Raw genomic sequence first — 19,294 nt, 5'->3', positions numbered from 1 at the left:
AGGTGCAGGTGCGGGGCGGCCATTTTATTCGGCGGCCGCCTGCCAGCACCTCCGTCCCCGGCCTCCTGATCTCCCCCCGCGGCAATGCCGGCTGTTTTCCGAGAGCCCGGCACTTCTCCTCGGTGCCGGGCTCTTTTGCCGGCACTTGCGATCTCTGATCGCGCTGGTGCAGGCCCCTCCCCCTTAAGAATGGGAGGAAGGCCTGCAGTACCACAGCGTGCCGTGCCGCAGCGTGTGGCGCTGAGGCACGTTTCGTTGCGATATTCAGTTTCAACGCCCTAAGAGGGACGCGGAGCTCCTCGAGCAGCACCCCGCGTCCCTCTTGGGGCATTCAAGCTGAATTTCCGGCGGTCGCAATTGCTCCGATCGCAGCGGTAATTCCAGCGCCCAGGCGAGCTAGGCACCCCATTTGCAGCTCCACCGAATTTCTCCCCCTCAATGTTTTCAAGGGGAGACTGGATAGGCACTTGAGGAAAATAAACTTGCAGGGCTACGGGGATAGAGCGGGGGAATGGGACTGACTGGGTTGCTCCACAGAGAGCTGGCATGGACTCGATGGGCCGAATGGCCTCCTTCTATGCCATGATGACTCTATGACTATGACTCTAAAGCAGAATTAGAGAGTGACTGGGACCAACAGAGAACTTAAACCCACTCCCCGTACTATGCTGCTGGGGAAGGCAGACATTTCAAAACTGAGGAGAACGGGCCTCCAACCTAAGTTTGTCTCTGTCTCATTCAGCATACTATCCCCCGATACATTCTTTTTCCTGAAACCCTGTTTTTGATGCTGTGGCAATAACTACAAACTGCAGCCACTCATTTCCTACCTACCAGCGCTGCAGAGACTGAGGGGGTGATTTTGCCAATGGGGAGCTTTTGGAGGCGGGACTCCCACTTGTCGGGTTTCAGTCCCGCCTCCATCAACTTCTGGCCAACCCACGCTATTTTCCCTTGATTGACCTTGTTAAGCCCGCCCAGCAGGCTTAGCAGGCCAATTAAGGGAAAGCCAGTTGCAGAGACCGTCAACGTATGACGTTTCATCTGTCTAAAATTTTTGACAGATGAATTGTCATCATTTGACAGCTCTGTGAAGCTGTCAAACACTGACACTCTCTGTAGATTGATGAGGTCTTGAATTCAAGACTCATCAAACCTCTTTCTTTTGCAGAAATGAGATGGTTGTTGCATCTGAGAATGCAATGGCCATCGGTCATCTCTACCGCGGAGGTGCGAGACTCTCCGCATACCCACCGACTGAAGCCTGCAGGAAGAAACAAAGGTAAGTACACTTTCACTAACACTTTCCACTTACCTCACATACTCACCTCTCCACACTTGCGCCCATCACTTACCTCCACAGTACACTTTTGCAACCCCCCCCCCCGACCCCCACAGACCCAGTACTCGCCTCGCTGACCTGGCGGGGTTTGGACCCTTCGGGAAGCCCACACTTGTGTGGGCAAAATGGTGATAAGCCTATTTTCTGCCTGTTAACTACCTGTTAAAAGGCAGTTAAGTGGCTGTAATCCCTTCCCGACTCCAAGGAGACGGGACCCGGCACAGGACAGCTGCCCGCCTCCTGGCAAGTTGGCATGGGGGTGGGGTTGGGCACCCGCCCCCAAATTCTTCCATTTTCCCGGCAGTCCCGCCTCCATACCTGCCTCCCCATGGCTGGCAAGATCGTGCCCTGATTGCGGGTGTGCGGAATTCTACATTTGTTTATATTTGGAATGCGCGCAATGTTGGGAGAGCCCCGTTTTTATTTCCCATCTCTAGTTGCCCTGAAAAGTTGCTGGTGGGCCTTCAGCTTGAATCACCCGAGTCCTTGTTGTACAGATAACTGTAGCTGTCGTAAAGACAGCTGCTTGACGGTAGCTGTAGTAAAGACAGCTGCTTGACGGTAGCTGTAGTAAAGACAGCTGCTTGACGGTAGCTGTAGTAAAGACAGCTGCTTGACGGCAGTCGGATAAATAGGAAGCCATCTTGGCCATGCGGCAGTACTACACGAGCTGGCACTGACTCAAGACCTAATAAAGAGTACTCAACGATATCTACTCGTAAGCCTCTGAATACTACGATATAAGATAACATTACACTTGTGCTGATGGGGCCCTCGCGATGGTGGTTTTGACCCAGCAGAGCGGAAGGACTGGCAGTATACGTCCAAGTCAGGATGGTTTGTGATTTGGAGGGTAACTTGGAGGAACCTTAGGTAAAGCATTGGCTCCGTAGTAGTAGCGCTCTCACCTCTTGGGTCAGAAGGTCATGAGGATTGAGCCCCGTTCCAGAGACTTGAGCACATAATCTAGGCTGACGCCTCAGTGCAGTTCCTGAGGGAGCGCTGTGCTGTTGGAGGTGCCGTCTTTTTTTTTAGATGAGCTGTTAAACTGAGACCCCAAATGATCTATGGCACTATTTGAAGGAGAACAGAGGAGGCTTTCCAATGTGCTGGCTAACATTTATCCCTCAATCAGTGTCACTAAAACAGATTACCTGGTCACTTAAATAATTGCTGATTTGTGGGAGCTTGCTGCACACAAACTGTAATGATCAATAACATGTCATTCTATAGTGGACACTAGGTGGAGCCGTAGAGCTGTGTAGAGCTGTATATAGCTGTATGTATATAAGACTACACTACCCAGCTGTATGTATATTAAGACTACATTACCCATGAGGCACTAGGCTACCCACAAGGCAGCAGTCAAGATGGATGCCTCTACAGATACTGTACCTAGTCCACATGTGCTCAATAAAAGTGTCTAGCAAAAGCTAGCTGTGTTCATAATAAGAATGTCTATTTATTAATGAACATAAGATGGTACCAGGATGGTGAAGATCTGCTGAAAATTGTGAAAAGCGACATGGAGAATTTGAAGCCACCAGAGCGTTTGAAACTCACAGGAAATATCGACTACAATTGGCAGACTCTTAAACAACAATTCGAACTCTACATTGCAGCCATCGGATTTGGTACGAAGCCAGATGCAAGGAAGATAGTGTTGCTGCTTACAGTTGCAGGCCCACAGGCGATAGAGGTATTTAATACATTTGTATTTAATCCAGAGGAGAACAGAGAAAAATTAGAAGATCTGATAAAAAAATTTGATGCACATTGCTCTCCCAAAAAGAATGAGACCTATGAAAGATACATCTTCTGTTCTCGGACACAGCAGCAAAATGAGACTTCTGATAGCTTTATAACTGATCTGAAACTGAAAGCACAGACATGTAATTTCTCTGAGCTCAAAGCATCCATGATTCGTGACCAGATTGTGTTTGGTATTCATGATAAAAAAGTCAGGGAACGTCTGTAGAGAGAAACTGAACTAAATTTGGAAAATGCGGTGAAAATATGCCAAGCCAGCGAGCTAGCTTGAAAGCACGCGAAGACTTTCAGTGAAATCAATAATGATGCGATTGTAATGAGTGATAATGCTGCTGTCGGTGCTGTGTCCTACAAGGGGAAGAAACGTGGGCAGAACAGAAATGAAAAGCAATCGGAGGATGAAATTTTTAATTGTAAACGCTATGGTTACAAACACCAGTTAAGACAATGCCCAGCGTTTGGAAAAATGTGCACAAAGTGTAATGGAAAGAATCACTTTGCCAAACAATGCTTTTCAAAAGTACAAACTAAGAAAGGGCAACGAGTTAATGTAATTGAGGACACTGATTTAAGTGAGACATTTTTTGTAGGAATGGTGTCATGTGACAATATCAAAAAGGATACAGAAAATGTGCAGCCCTCAGAAATGGACGATGCTGAACATAAAAGTTAATGCAGTAAAAGAGGACAAATGGATGATCCCACTGCAGGTAAATGGAGCATTAGTTACCTTGAAACTAGACACTGGGGCAAAAGCAAACTTAATCAGTATGAGTGACATTAACAATATGAAAGAAAAGCCCAAAATACAGAAAAAGTCAGTACTACTGAAGGACTATAATGGACAGAAAATAGATAGCTTAGGTGTGTGCAGACTTAAAGTGACAGTCAAAGACAAAGTGCATCATCTCATGTTTTCTGTTGTGGCTGAAAGACTTGATTCACTACTGGGTGACAAAGCTTGTGAGGACTTAGAACTGGTCAAGAGAGTCTACCGTATAAACTGTGCCATAAGCAGACCAGATGACTCGGTGGATTCTGTAGTGAATAATTTCCAGGATGTGTTCAAAGGATTTGGAGTTCTACCATTCACTTACAAGATCCAGCTAAAGGAGGATGCTCAGCCAGTGGTACATGCTCCACAAAGAGTTCCAGCACCCCTGCGTGACCGGCTCAAGAATGAACTGGACAGAATGACCACACTAGGAGTCATCAGGAAAGTCGACGAGCCAACAGACTGGGTTAACTCCATGGTATGTGTAAAGAAAAAGAACAATGATCTAAGAATATGCATGGATCCAAAGGACTTAAATGCAAACATAAAACGTGAACACTGCCAGATTCCCAAGCGAGAAGAAATCACCAGTGAAATGTCAGGTGCCAGATACTTTACAAAGCTCGATGCCTCACGAGGATTTTGGCAACTAAAACTGGATGAAGAGAGCACCAAATACTGTACCTTCAACACACCATTTGGCAGGTATTGTTTCCTCAGAATGCCTTTTGGGATAATATCTGCATCTGAAATCTTTCATAGAGCGATGGAACACATAATTGAAGGTCTGGAAGGAGTTCGGGTCTATGTTGATGACATCATCATCTGGGGCTCCACACTGAAAGAACACAATGAGAGGCTGACTAAAGTGCTACAGAGCATACGCTGGAATGGACTGAAGCTCAATAAAGCCAAGTGTCAGTTTGGCGTCCAGGAAGTCACTTTCCTAGAAGATAATCTATCTGGTAAAGGAATAGAGCCAGATATGGAAAAAGTAAACGCCATACTCAAAATGCCCCGACCCACTGACAAAAAAGGAGTGCTACGCATCATGGGGATGATAAACTTCATTGGAAAGTTCATTCCTAACTTGTCAGCCAAGACAGCCTGTCTGCGAGATCTGCTACATAAAACAAATGAGTTCGCATGGACAGAAAGACATGAACAAGAGTGGATAAACCTCAAAACAGTGCTGACAACCACACCTGTACTCACCTTCTTTGACCCAACAAAAAGAATCAAAGTGTCAATGGATGCATCAAAAGATGGCCTAGGTGCGGTCTTGCTACAAGCAGAGGGTGAAGATTGGAAGCCTGTTGCCTATGCCTCCAGGTCTATGACTGATACTGAGTGTCGATATGCCCAGATTGAAAAGGAATGTCTAGGCTTGGTAGTTGGACTAGAAAAGTTTCATGGCTACATATATGGACTTCCCACCTTCACAGTTGAGACAGACTACAGCCCTCTGGTTGCCATCATAAAAAAAAACCTGAATGAGATGTCTCCAAGGATTCAACGACTCATGAGGAAGCTGCAAAGATATGACTTTGAACTGATCTACACACCAGGCAAATACATAGTGTTAGCAGATGCACTATCCCGAGCACCCACAATGAGTCATGTGAGCTCTACTGAAGAAGACGTGGATGTTCATGTGAGTATGGTCACCGCTGCGCTGCCCGTGTCAGACACAAAATCAAAGCAAATAGCAGAAGAAACAGTAAAAGATACAGTATTACAAACAGTAATAGAGAACATTCATCATGGTTGGCCAAAAGGTTCCTGTCCAAAATATTTTCACATAAGGTCAGAATTGAGTGTCGCAAGTGGACTATTACTAAAACAGAACAGAATAGTCATTCCACAGGCTCTACATCAAGACATGCTCAAAAGGATTCATGAGGGACACCTCGGAATTGAAAAATGCAAAAGGAGAGCAAGAGACACTGTTTATTGGCCTGGCATAAATAAGGACATTGAGAACATGATAGGCAAATGTGAGACATGTCAGAAACACCAAAACAAACAAGCAAAGGAACCAATGATAGTAGCTGACATACCAACAGCACCATGGCAAAAGGTTGGTATGGACCTTTTTCATTTAAATGGTAAAGACTATCTAATAGTGATTGACTACTATTCTAACTATCCTGAGATGGCGCTGCTCTCAAGCACCACAGCAAGCAGTGTCATAATGCATGTGAAATCCATCTTCGCCAGACATGGAATTCCCAGGATTGCCGTTAGCGACAATGGTCCGTGCTTCAACTGTAAGGAGTGGCAACAGTTTGCAGCACATTATGACTTTCAGCACATCACATCCAGTCCTTTGTATGCTCAGTCAAATGGTAAGGCAGAGAAAGGTGTTCAAGTTCTCAAGCAGCTACTGAAGAAAGCGACAGAAAGCAAGTCTGATCCTTATCTCGCCCTGCTGAGCTACCGAGCCTCACCTTTAGACTGTGGTTCTTCACCTGCTGAACTACTAATGGGTCGCAAGTTGCGCACCACGCTACCCTGCTGTGCAAAAGAACAGCAAAGTGAGGAACTGAGACAGAGACTTCAACTGTTAAAGCTGAAACAGAAATCATACTATGACAAGTCATCCAAAACTCTAAAACCATTGACAAGGGATGATGTCAGGATTGAGGATCCAGATGCATGGAACAGAAAAGCTACAGTTCTTGAGGAAGTAGGACCAAGGTCATACACTGTTAGAACTGAGGAAGGACAGATTCTCAGGAGGAACCGCCGTTCCCTCCTAAAAACACAAGAGACTATTCAAGACCAGATTGATGACAATGCCACAACTGCATCTTGTCATTCACCGCCAGAACAATCTCATGAAGACACATCAGACTTACCCGTGTTGAGAAGATCCACACGTGAAGTAAAAAAGCCTGATAGACTTAATCTTTGAGTACAATGTAAAGCTTTGAAAATGTGTTGACTGTTTTGAAAATGTTTATGTTTATAGAGCACTAACAAAAGTGTTACTGATATTATCTTTATTGTTTTCTTGAAAGTTGATTGATATTGATTTTGTTAAACCTCAAAGAAAGGGGGATGTAATGATCAATAACATGTCATTCTATAGTGGACACTAGGTGGAGCCGTAGAGCTGTATATAGCTGTATGTATATAAGACTACACTACCCAGCTGTATGTATATTAAGACTACATTACCCATGAGGCACTAGGCTACCCACAAGGCAGCAGTCAAGATGGATGCCTCTACAGATACTGTACCTAGTCCACACGTGCTCAATAAAAGTGTCTAGCAAAAGCTAGCTGTGTTCATAATAAGAATGTCTATTTATTAATAAACATAAGACAAACTGGCTGACGCGTTTCCTACATTACAACAGTGACGACACTTCAAAAGTACTTCCTTCGCTGTCAAATTCTCTGGGACATCCTGAGGATAAGAAAGGTACCATCTTTCATCTTTGATGGTGTTCCTGTAATCTTGCGGCTTTTGTCCTTCTCAATGGTAGAGGTAGTAGGATGGCTAAAAGTTGCTGTGGCATGTTGCTGCCTTGCATCCTGTAGATAGTACGTACAACAGCCACAGTGTATCGTTGGTGCATGGGGTGGATATTGAGTGAGAGATGCTGATGAAGCAGATTGCTCTATCCTGAATGGTGTTAAGTTTCTTGCGTGTTGTTGTGGCTGAGCATTCCATCACACTCCTGACTTGAGTTTTTTAGATTGTGAAGAGGCTTTGAGGGGGGTCAGGAAAAAAGAAAAAGAAAGACTTGCATCTATTTAGTGCATTTCACAACCTCATGTCCCAAAGCGCTTTACAGCCAATTAAGTACTTTTGAAGTGTAGTCACTGTTGCAATGTAGGAAACACGGCAGCCAATTTGCACACAGCAAGCTCCCACAAACAGTGATAATGACCAAATAATCTCTTTTAGTGATGTTGATTAAGGGATAAATATTGGCCAGGACACCGGAGATAGCTCCTCTGCTCTTCTTCGAAATAGTGCCATGGGATGTTTTACGTCCATCTGAGGGAGCAGACGGTTTAACGTATCATCCGAAAAATGGCATCTCCGACAGTGCAGCACTCCTTCAGCACTGCACTGGAGTGTCAGCCTAGAACTTCGTGCTCAAGTCTCTGGAGTGGGACTTGAACCCACAACCTTCCAACTTAGATGCAAGAGTGCTACCCACTGAGACTCTTCATTTGTTCTTGTACCTACATTGTTGATGTGGAATGTTTCTTAAATGGATAAGTCACAGTCTCAGGATAAGGGGCCGGCCATTTAGGACTGAGATGAGGAGAAATTTCTTCACTCAGAGGGTGGTGAATCTTTGGAATTCTCTACCCCAGAGGGCTGTGGAGGCTCAGTTGTTGAGTATGTTCAAGACAGGGATCGATAGATTTTTGGATATTAAGGGAATCAAGGGATATGGAGATAGGGCGGGAAAGCGGAGTTGCGGTAGAAAATCAGCCATGATCTTATTGAATGGCAGAGCAGGCGCGAGGGGCCAAATGGCCTACTCCTGCTCCTATTTCTTATGTTCTGTAAGTCACACAAACTTTTTTTAAATATTTGTTCTTGGATGTGGCGGCATTTATGGCCCATCCCTATTTGCCATAGTGTAGGACTAGAGTTGTATGTAGGCCTGGCCAGGTAAGGGCAGCAGGTTCCCTTCCCTTAAGGACATTAGTGAATCAGTTGGGTTTTTATGATACGATAGCAAAATACTGCGGATGCTGGAAATCTGAAATAACAACAGAAAATGCTGGAAACACTCAGCAGGCCAGGCAGCATCTGTGGAGAGAGAAACAGAGTTAACATTTCAGGTCTGTGACCCTTCGTCAGAACGGGAAAAAGTTAGAGATGTAACTCGGCCTCTTGCACTGTTCCAATGAAGCTCAACGTAAGCTCAAGGAACAGCACCTCATCTTTCGATTAGGCACTTTATAGCCTTCTGGACTCAACATAGAAACATAGAAGATAGGAGCAGGAGTAGGCCATTCAGCCCCTCGAGCCTGCTCCGCCATTCAATGAGATCATGGCTGATCATCCAAATTCAGTACCCTGTCCCTGCCTTCTCCACAAATCCCTTGATCCCTTTAGCCTTAAGAAATATATCTAACTCCTTCTTGAATATGTTTAATGAATTGGCCTCCACTGCCTTCTGTGGTAGAGAATTCCACAGGTTCACCACTCTCTGGGTGAAGATATTCCTCCTCATCTCTGTCCTAAATGGCTTACCCCTTATCCTTAGACTGTGACCCCTGGTTCTGGACTCCCTGGCCATCAGGAACATCCTTCCTGCATCTAGTCTGTCTAGTCCTGTTAGAATTTTATAAGTTTCAATGAGATCCCCTCTCATTCTTCTAAACTCCAGTGAGTATAAGCCCAATCTGCCCAATCTCTCCTCATACGTCATGCTTGCCATCCCAGGTATCAGTCTGGTGAATCTTCGCTGCACTCCCTCCATGGCAAGAACATCCTTCCTCAGATAAGGCGACCAAAACTGCACACAATACTCAAGGTGTGGTCTCACCAAGGCCCTGTACAGCTGCAGCAAGACATCCTTGCTCCTGTACTCGAATCCTCTCGCTACGAAGGCCAACATATCATTTGCCTTCTTAACCGCCTGCTGCACCTGCATGCTTACCTTCAGCGACTGGTGCACAAGGACACCCAGGTCTCGTTGCACTTCCCCTTCTCCCAATCTGTTGCCGTTCAGATAATAATCTGCCTTCCTGTTTTTGCCACCAAAGTGGATAACCTCGCATTTATCCACATTATACTGCATTTGCCACGCTTCTGCCCAATCACCCAACCTGTCCAAATCATACTGGAGTTTCTCGGCATCCTCCTCACAGCACACACGCCCACCCAGCTTTGTGGCGTCTGCAAACTTGGAGCTATTACATCTAGTTCCCTCGTCTAGATCATTTATATATATTGTGAATAGCTGAACATTGAATTCAACAATTTCAGACTATAACCCCTGCCCCTATTTTTTCAGACGGCAGGTGTTGATGATTCTGCCATCCCCATTTGCAACATTTAACTACTCCTGCCTCCCATCCTAGCACAGACCGTCCCTTTTGTTCTTTCCTCCCCTTTCCCAGCCTCTGCACCTGCTTAAAACCTGTTACATCTCTAACATTTTCCAGTTCTGGCGGAGGGTCACCGGCCTGAAACGTTAACTCTGTTTCTCTCTCCACGGATGCTGCTGGGTTTTTAGGATAACCTGCCAGCTTTCATGGTCTGTTTTCTGGTGCTAGCCCACAAATAACCAGATTTATTGAATTCAGCTTCACAACTTACCATGGTGGAATTTGAACTCTGGAGCTCTGGGTTGCTCGTCCAACACCATAACTACTAGGCGACCATAGCCATGACAAGGAAAACGCTGTGGGGGAAAAATTCGGTATCGCCCCATTTGGGGCGCCATTATTGGCGGTGCGCAAAGTTTAGCGCCTGGCGCTAATTATCGCCTCCGACAGCAAACTTGGCTTTTATCGCCCCTGGAGGTGATTGGAGCGCTAAATCAGGCGCTTCACACCTGTCTTAAGGCGCAAAGGCCGAGGAGCAAGGCACTACCTCAGAGCGCTGGCGAAGCAAGGAAGGGCAAATCCAAATAAACCTGCAAAGTGCTGCTCAGTACTCAAAACTCCTTCACACAGCGTTGAATCTCTCCAGAAGTCTCTCTCTCTCTCTCAGAGTGCGTGGTGCAAAAATGTCACTGACAAAAAAAGGCAAGAAGCGGTCGCCTTTAAATAGCGCTCCCCTAGTCCCTTTCTGACAGCATAACGCTCCCCTCAACCTGTCGTTGCTAGCGGCAGGCGGTAAGGCAGGGGGCGCCACTCAATATCCGGTCTGGGGCGCTAACGGGGCGTTGCGCACTCGAATGACGTCACAAACTGCTGGCGCAGGAGCTCATGGCGGTAGTGTTTAGCGCTGCCACAAAATGTCTAGTTAATTTCGTGAGCAGCACAAACATCGCCGCGCCCAGCCTCTAGTTACTTTGCACCCCGCTTAGCACCCTCTTAAGGTGCTAACGGGAGGCGCAAACAACTGAATTTTTCCCCCCTTTGTGTTTGAAATACCACTCAATGTTCAGCCCCATCACATGGGTAAAGCAGCATGGTGTACTTTAATCTAACCAATATCACAATAATCTAACCAATTGCTTAGTTTTGAATTTATACAGTCACTTTTGAACTTCTATAGCTAAACTACACAGGTTAATTGTTCCAAACTAAATTACGAATCAGGAAATATAAAATTAAGTAGCTTTCACCTGAGGTGAGGGGTAAGAGTCGGGCTTGCAAATGACTCATGGGCAGGAATATGCCAATTTCAGTTCTTCATGTTGTCTTTCTCAACCTCTGTTTTAATTTTTTTTTTTGGGTGATGTTTTGAGTTGTGATGTTGGTTGTTTGGTGGGGAGGCAGAGCCTTCTTTTATTTTTACAATTTTGGTGCCGGGTACCCGCATCGGACACTCCCAGGTACAGCACCACCGGCTGCAAAGATGAAAAACTCCCCTCTGCTGTGCTCCGGCGACGTGCCTCAGATAATCACCCTGCACTGCGCCAATGCGATGCTTTTCCATTTCTCACACACCATCCTTTTGGTTCATGGTGGCGAGTGCCCAGGGAAGCCCAATTACAGCCAGATTTACACAGTCGGCTGTCAGTACCGGGTGTAACCAGGACCCTTACAGCCAGCCAAGGAAAGAAACTCTGATGAAATGAGTCTGGGGTGGAAGGCGTACCAATCTAGTGCATCGCTCAGTCCTCTCACTTGCTTGGATGTTTATAAATTTGAGAGGAAAAATGACTATTTCCTGATGATTCTAATAGTCTTTCTCTCTCTATTTCTCTTTCCCTTTTCTCTGTGTAGGTTACAAACTCGCTTTCAATTACCTGAAAGCAAAAATATACCTTCATGCAATCGACGTTTGCCACAAGGTTCGTATTATGTGAAGAGGCTTTAAACAAAAGCATTTTATTCTAACAACGCCGTAGGTGGCTTTTGTTACCTCACCAGAATGATACCTTGACTCCAAGGGTTAAATTACGAGGAGTGATTACACAAACTATGGTTGTATTCCCTGGAATTTAGAAGGTTAAGGGGTGATTTGGTCGAAGTTTCCAAGATATTTAGGGGAACAGATAGGGTAGATAGAGAGAAACTATTTCCGCTGGTTGGGGAGTCTAGGACTAGGGGGGCATAGTCTAAAAATTAGAGCCAGACCTTTCAGGAGTGAAATTAGGAAACACTTCTACACACAAAGGGTGGTAGAGATTTGGAACTCTCTTCCGCAAATGGCAGTTGATGGTAGGTTAATTGTTAATTTTGTGTAACCCCTTCACGGTTCTCTAGATATATGTGAGATGTGGTCTCTGTTGTAGACAGTATTCTATAGCCCAGTAAGGAGATCACCACTACAATGGCTTAATTCTAATTATCTTACTTTATAGTTTTAACGTCAGACAGTATAAGAAGATTACGGGTCAATGACCTAAATTAGACATTTGCATACATTAGAATGAATCTAGACATAATAAACATACATTCTCCATTTATATGGATTCAAAAGAGAATCTGTCCCTATGTCCAAATTCGAGTGCACTCTTTCGTTGGCGCGCTTAAGTTGGAGCTCATGGTATGTATAATGTCTGCAAGACTTACGACTCCGAACCCCTTCGTTGAATTCTCTTCACGATCACTGAATCCCACTTTGAGTTCTGGATGCAGAGCTACTAATACGAAGGGCGGCGGCCGAGTTTGGAAGCCCGGGACGGGATGCGGCAGCCATTTGCCTCCTGAGCCCTCTTTTCAGAGCTCCTGCCCTCTTCTCTTCCAGTCGCTCCCTTTTCCCGCTCGAAAACCCTGACTCCACCCCTTCCTCCTGGGGTTTCTGCCTGGAGACTGCCCAGCCTCACTGTCTGCAACAGTTGATACTGGTGCAGAATTATGGAAAGTATGCTCTTAGTCACATTGTGTCCTTAAAAGTTCTTGCCGTACCTTCACATGGGCAACTTTAACCCAGGGATTTATAACAATGATAATCCAGTGTCTAAGTTAAAGATTGATAACCATACTTAACGTACATAACATTTCCAGTGGGTATTACATTTAAATCTGAGATTGATAGATTTTTATTAACCAAAGGTATTAAGGGAGATGGGCTAAAGGTGGGTATATGGAGTTAGGTCACAGATCAGCCATGATCTCATTGAATGGTGGAACAGGCTGGAGGGGCTGAATGACCTCCTCCTGTTCCTATGTCCCGTTTGCCCATCACCCCTGTGCTCGCTGACCTACATTGGCTCCCGGTTAAGCAACGCCTTGATTTCAAAATTCTCATCCTTGTTTTCAAATCCCTCCATGGCCTCGCCCCCTCCCTATCTCTGTAATCTCCTCCAGCCCCACAACCCCCCCGAGTTATCTGCGCTCCTCAAATTTTGCCCTCTTGACCATCCCTGATTATAATCGCTCAACCATCAGTGGCTGTGCCTTCAGCTGCCTAGGCCCTAAGCTCTGAAATCTCCTCCCTAAATCTCTGCGCCTCGCTACCTCTCTTGCCTCCTTTAAGACGCTCCTTAAAACCTTCCTCTTTGACCAAGCTTTTGGCCATCTGCCCTAATTTCTCCTTATGTGGCTCGGTGTCAATTTTTTTGACTTGTAACACTCCTGTGAAGCGCCTTGAGACGTTTTATTATGTTAAGGGCGCTATATAAATACAAGTTGTTCTTGTTGTTCCTAGGTAGTACAAGAGAGCCTTTTTCTAAAACTATTTGATTTACTAGAGCCTTTGATATAACACGCATTGCACATGCCTCCCAAGTCGCCAGGAGCAGAGTTCGGGAGGCCAAACACCCATTCCGGTAGACTCCCGCCCAAAGCGCGAGTGTTGGGAGCCCTACTCAGTCTGTTCTAAATCTCCTGCATTTAATATGGTATCTATGGGCCCTTTGTTCTTGATTGTTTTATCTTCCTCTTTTCCACGTGCTGAAACATCACCCCACATATCCAAAGATTCGGACGGAGGTTTTCGAAAAGGCTAGAGCCTCTCTTAAGCCCTAAGAATTTTATAGGCTTTACATCGATCGTAATTTCAGAAAGTCTGAGGAAGTTGTGCACGCACCAATATCCATTGAGAATAAAACTCACAAAGATTGGGTTCATTATCATTCATTTTAAAAAAAAGCTTGTAGTTCATTTACCTTCAGAATGCAGCTTCTTCACCTTTATTGAGACAAACTTTTACTTGTTTGTCTTCTCGCTTGTCTTTGGATGTTTTCCCTTTCACGTGGGCATTAAGTTAGATGGGTTGGAAGTAGAAATCCCCAACCTTCTGAGTCCGAGGCAGGAACGCCGCCAATTGAGCCTAGCTGACAACGGGCGAAACTTTCGAGCCGCACATGCTGAAACATACACTGACATGACATAGAAACATAGAAGATAGGAGCAGGAGTAGGCCATTCGCCCCCTCGAGCCTGCCCCACCATTCAATGCGATCATGGCTGATCATCCAAATTCAGTACCCTGTCCCTGCTTTCTCCCCATACCCCTTGATCCCTTTAGCCTTAAGAAATATATCCAACTCCTTCTTGAATATATTTAATGAATTGGCCTCTACTGCCTTCTGTGGTAGAGAATTCCACAGGTTCACCACTCTCTGGGTGAAGAAATTCCTCCTCATTTCTGTCCTAAATGGCTTACCCCTTATCCTTAGACTGTGACCCCTGGTTCTGGACTCCCTGACCATCGGGAACATCCTTCCTGCATCTAGTCTGTCCAGTCCTGTCAGAATTTTATAAGTTTCAATGAGATCCCCTCTCATTCTTCTAAACTCCAGCGAGTATAAGCCCAATCGACCCAATCTCTCCTCATACGCCATTCCTGCCATCCCAGGTATCAGCCTGGTGAATCTTTGCTGAACTCCTTCCATGGCAAGAACATCCTTCTTCACATAAGGCGACCAAAACTGCACACAATACTCAAGATGTGGTCTCACCAAGGCCCTGTACAACTGCAGCAAGACATCCTTGTTCCTGTACTCAAACCCTCTCGCTACGAAGGCCAACATACCCTTTGCCTTCTTAACCGCCTGCTGCACCTGCATGCTTACATTCAGCGACTGGGGCACAAGGACACCCAGGTCTCGTTGCACTTCCCCTTCTCCTAATCTATTGCCATTCAGATAATAATTCAGATAACATTCAGATAAAAATGACCGAGATGAAAGTCGCTCCAATGTCTGGAGTAGCTTTTATTATTGCGATATTAAACCTATCTCACAAAATACATACTTTAAATTAGGATTTTCAATAAAAAATGAGGTCTGCCAACAAATTGTAGGAAAAATAGGCAGTTTTGGCGCGAACGGTGTATTTTAGGACATCCCACCCGCTTGTAGCAGACAGCCATTGCCGCCAAGAACCCCGGCTTCTACCTACATTGAATATTCACGTTGGCCTGCCTGCCTGCACATGGGGCTGGCTGTGGGAGCTCACCCGCACAGATCAGGACATTTATAGCATTGTTTGAAAGTCTGTAGTAACAAAGCAACCAATTCCTGGGTGCCCTCACATCTGGGGGCGGGGGTTGAGGTGGAGCAGAACATCCCCATCGGAAATGTAAAATATTTTGGGTGGCCACCCATTCAAGCCAAGGGGTGGGGGACGGTGGGGGAGGGGGGCGGCATGGACAGAGCCGAGGAGGGGAGGACAGCAGAGGAGAAGGAGCACAAGCAGGCCCACTGGAGGGCAGAAATAATTTAAATGGTCTATTTATTTCTCTAGCTTGTTTCAACCAGAACTGGGCGTTGAATCTGGAATGTCCCCAACCCATCAATGTTAATCATAGAGAATCATAGAAATTTACAGCACAGAAGGAGGCCATTCGGCCCGTCGTGCCTGTGCTGGCTCTTTGAAAGAGCAGTCGTGCTTAGTCCCACACCCTCGCTTTGTGTCCGTAACCCTGTAAGTTCCTCATCCTCCAGTACCCGTCCAACTCCCTTTTCAATATTATTGATGGAATCAGCTTCCACCACCTTTTCAGGTCGAGCGTTCCAGATCCCGACAACCCTCTGAGTGAAAAAAATTCTCCTCATCTCCCCTCTGGATCTCTTTTGAAGGCTGGTTGCCCTCAATAATGATACATGCAGGCTTAGGTATCTAGGCTGACACTTCTGTGCGGGACTGAGGAAGTGCTGCACTGTCAAGGTGCCGGCTTTCAGATCAAACCGAGACCACGTCTGCCCTCTTAAGATGGACGTAAGAGATGCCATGGCACTATTTCGAAAAAGAGCAAGGGAGTTCTCCCCGTTGTCCTGGTCAATATTTATCCCTCTGTCAGCATCGCCAAAAATAAATTATCTGGTCATTTATCTCTGCCGTTTGTGGGACTTTGCTGTGCACAAATTGGCTGCCATGTTTCCCTACTTTACAATAGTGACTGCACTTCAAAAAGTACTTAATTTGCTGTAAAGTGCCTTGGGGCATCCTTAGGTGGTGAAAGGTGATGGGGAGAAACTGTTCCCATTGGCGGAAGGGTCACGAACCAGAGGACACAGATTTAAGGTGATTGGCAGAAGAACCAAAGGCGACATGAGGAAAAGCTTTTTCATGCAGCGAGTGGTTAGGATCTGGAATGCACTGCCTGAAAGGGTGGTGGAGGCAGATTCAATCATGGCTTTCGAAAAGGAATTGGATAAGTACCTGAAGGAAAAAAATTTGCAAGGCTTTGGGGAAAGGGCAGGGGAGTGGGACTAGCTCTTGCAGAGAGCCGGCACTGGCTCGACGGGCCGAATGGCCTCCTTCTGTGCTGTAACCATTCTATGATTCTATAATTCTGTACTTTCTCTAGGACAATAACATCCTTTCTATGATTAGTTGACCAGATCTACACAAAGTGCTCAGATAGGGTTTGACCAGCACCTAAAATAGCAACAATACAAATACGCTTTGACTTAATTTTCTGGCCCTCTACTAGTGCCATCCACTACCTGTTACCCCGAGAAGATGATGATGGTGGGTCTTCTTTTATATTAGTCACCTTGCTACTTAGCTTGGTGTTAAGAGTAAACAATCTAACATTGCAAGAGGCACCTGTCTCCATACCATTTTGAACATAGCGTGAACCAGATGGAATCGAAAAGCAGCTCCTGCAAAGCTCCATGAGCTACTGCCCCAGCCCGGAAAGATTAATTTATTTTCATCGCTGACTTCTGCAAAGCAGTTATGAACTCAGTTAGATAATTTGTCCTGAATTCCTTGAGGGGTAATGATTGCTCAATTGTCACACTACAAGACACCATCTGGCATATTCCCAATGACCAGGAGGCACAATGACTAATAATACTATGTACTAGCTTCACATGAGCAAACAAAGTGGCCAATCCTCTGAGGTTTTGGCAATAACACATATGCATCAACATGTATTGACACAGCAGAGGTGGCGTCCCACAGGCCATTAAACTGGAGAGCTCAGCCAGATTGCTGTGTGGGAGGGAGGCAGTGAGCTCAAGGCATGGCATCTGCTAATAAAGGGGTGGGAAGAACCAGCGTGAGAGTCATCGACAAGCCACTGTCTGAAGAGGAACAATGGCTTCGGTTGTACTAGGCCCATGGAGATAAGGAGTACTGAAAAAAGAAAAACAGGGATTTCACATCTTCAAAAAGCAAAGCAACCGAACTTTTCCCCCATAGTGTTTTTGGCTTCTGGCCTAAAGAATTCTGTTTCATCCTGGCTCCTCCCTCAAAAACTTTTACATCTTTATTTTGAAAATTCAACTCAGGAGGAAAAAAGTGCCTTCAATAACATGGAATTACAACGAGTCACACGGGCCATTCGGCCCAACTGGGCTGTGCCGGTGTTTGTGCTCCTCACGAGCCTCCTCCCACCCTACTTCATCTAACCCTGTCAGCATACCCTTCTATTCCTTTCTCCCTCATGTACTTATCTAGCTTTTACGTCCACCTGAAAGGACAGACGGGGCCTCGGTTTAACGTCTCATCCGGAAGATGGAACCTCCGACAGTGCAGCGCTCCCTCAGCACTGCACTGGAGTGTCAGCCTAGATTTAGTCTCTGCAATGGGACTACGAACCCACAACCTTCTGACTCAGAGGTGAGGGTGCTACTGCCGAGCCACAGCTGACACCTAAGGGATATTTGGGTCAGGGTGTCAGATGTAATTCAGTCCCAATTTTAACGTCATACTTCCTGCCTTTCTTTTTGTATTTCCATATATTGGCAAGTCACCCTCATTGCATGGAATGTGAAGGACAAAGTAGGCCAGCTTTAAATCTGCCCAGAGCATTGACATTGTTTCTCTGGTAAACCACACAAAATGAGGGAAAAGGAAGTCCCACCTTTATTAACAAAAGTTCTCAGCCTGTAATTAGCTTTCTTTGCCATTTAGATCATTGACTGGCAACAAAGCAGACCCATCGTAAAACTGGCCAACACACAACGGCATTGAGGAGGTGCAAGGCCTGTTCCCAGGATTTTCCACTGGCTCCCCCAACACCCACCCCCACCCTGAGTATCAAAACCCGACCTCCACTATCTCAGAATTCCCATATTGATTTAAGTTTTATATGTGGCTCACGAAGCCCCACGGAATGCACCCAAGTGTCCATTAAAGACAAAAGAGACTAGAGACACTGGGATTGTTCTCCTTAGAACAGAGAATGTTAAGGGGAGATTTAACAGAAGTGTTCAAAATTCTGGACTAATGGACATGCGGCCTGGGTATCTGTAAATGGGCCAGATAGGTACTGAGGCCACCGTGCTGTGTAACACTCTCCAGGTTCCAAGTGGTGCCAGGGAGGTGACTGAATACAGCGCTTTCCACTGAGAATATTCGTCTCTGTTGGCTGGGAAGATATTACACCAAGGCGTATCCAGATGGAAGACTAGGGCAAGCAAGAAAGTAGAGAGTATGCAAAATCACCTTATAACCACAACTTGCATTTACACAGCGCCTGTAATGCAGAAAAACGTCCCAAGGTGCTTCACAGGAGCATTATCAAACAAAATGTGTCAGCTGTGGCTCATTTGGTAGCACCCTCGCTTCTGAGTCAGAAAGTTGTGGGTTCAAGTCCCACGCCAGTGACTTGAGCACAAAAAGCTAGGCTGATCACTCCCAGTGCAGTACTGAGGGAGTGCTGCACTGTCGGAGGTGCTGTCTTTCGGAGGAGATGCTAAACCGAGGCCCCGTCTGCTCTCTCAGGTGGATGTATAAGATCCCATGTCACTATTTTGAAGAAGAACAGGGGGGTTCTCCCCAGTGTCCTGGGCCAATATTTATCCCTCAATCAACATCACTAAAAAAGATTATCTGGTCATTATCACATTGCTCTTTGTGGGAGCTTACTGTGCGCAAATTGGCTGCCGCATTTCTGACATTACA

Source organism: Somniosus microcephalus, chromosome 5 (genome assembly GCF_052327205.1).
Source record: "Somniosus microcephalus isolate GS21.2 chromosome 5, FLI_Smic_1.0, whole genome shotgun sequence".
NCBI classification, from domain to species: domain Eukaryota; kingdom Metazoa; phylum Chordata; class Chondrichthyes; order Squaliformes; family Somniosidae; genus Somniosus; species Somniosus microcephalus.
This window is presented reverse-complemented; position numbering follows the sequence as displayed.